The sequence below is a fragment of the Silene latifolia genome, chromosome 1 (genome assembly GCF_048544455.1).
Source record: "Silene latifolia isolate original U9 population chromosome 1, ASM4854445v1, whole genome shotgun sequence".
Lineage (NCBI taxonomy): Eukaryota > Viridiplantae > Streptophyta > Magnoliopsida > Caryophyllales > Caryophyllaceae > Silene > Silene latifolia.
The window spans coordinates 153,926,455-153,927,538 of NC_133526.1; the positions used below are offsets into that span (position 1 = coordinate 153,926,455).

The 1,084-nt window shown below is 45.1% G+C and overlaps 1 non-coding gene across 1 annotated transcript; it reads right to left on the reverse strand.

Annotated features, from left to right (window-relative positions):
- Positions 1-728: 728 nt before the first annotated feature.
- On the reverse strand, positions 729-835 carry LOC141620209 (small nucleolar RNA R71). Its single transcript, XR_012531910.1, has one exon. It is a non-coding gene; the product is annotated as a small nucleolar RNA R71 (small nucleolar RNA).
- Positions 836-1,084: the final 249 nt, after the last annotated feature.

The window sequence follows — 1,084 nt, forward strand, 5'->3', positions numbered from 1 at the left end:
GTGTAGCTTGTGTGCTTCTTGTAGAGTGTGTGTGATTTTTGCCTTACCCTAGTGTGTAAAAGCACTAGGAGTCTTACGGTTTGTCAAGTTGTATGCCTAGGAGGAACCACCAAGCTTTGCTCTTTGACTCCGATCCCGAAAGGCTTTTTAGAGCCTTAAGGAATAGGACCATTGCAAGGGTTAGAACCTCTTCTCAAGCAACCATAAACCAAGTAAATTCACCCACCCAACCTCTCTTTGAAAACACAACACAACAACAACCAAACAACATCATTGATCACCTCCTAGAAAATCCTTTCTACAATTTCCAACTCCCAAATACTCCACCTCAAACACCACCCCCTCATATACCAAATCTACCACCAATGGCTTTACGTGACCATAACCGTCCTAACCACAATGATGCTTGTGACCCAATTAATTTTGGCGCCTTGGCTCCCAACAACTTTGAGATGCATCCCGCCCAAGTCGGGTTGATTGAGAAGGATTTGTTCGGGGGGCATATTGAAGAGGATGCCCATGCTCACCTCCGGAAGTTTAAGAGGAAGGTTTCAATGATGAAAAAGAATAGGGTGTCCGAGGACACCTTGAGAATGATGTTGTTTCCGTTTTCATTGACGGGCAAAGCGGACCGATGGTTGAACATTCACCCACCGGATACTTTCACTACTTGGGATGCCTTGGCTAAAGCATTCATGGCCAAATATTACCCTCCCTCAAAGACCGCGATGCTCCGTAATGAGATTCATACATTTCAAGAAGAGGATGGGGAGTCTTTGGGTGAAGCTTGGGACCGTTATCAAGACTTGATAGCAAGTTGCCCCCACCATGGAATACCGGAATGGTACATCACTCAAACATTCTTCCAAACTTTGCTACCGAGGACTAAGGAGATGGTAAATGCCTCCGCGGAGGGAGGATTTGATCACTTGAGTGATGAAGAGGGCACGGCATTGATCAAGAAAATGGTAGATTCGGAAGCAAACTATGGTTCTAGAGGAAACATGATAAGAAGGAATGAGAAGTTTCCTAAGGAAAACTCCTCCAACTCCGAGACAAATGCCAAGCTCGATTTACTCAGAAA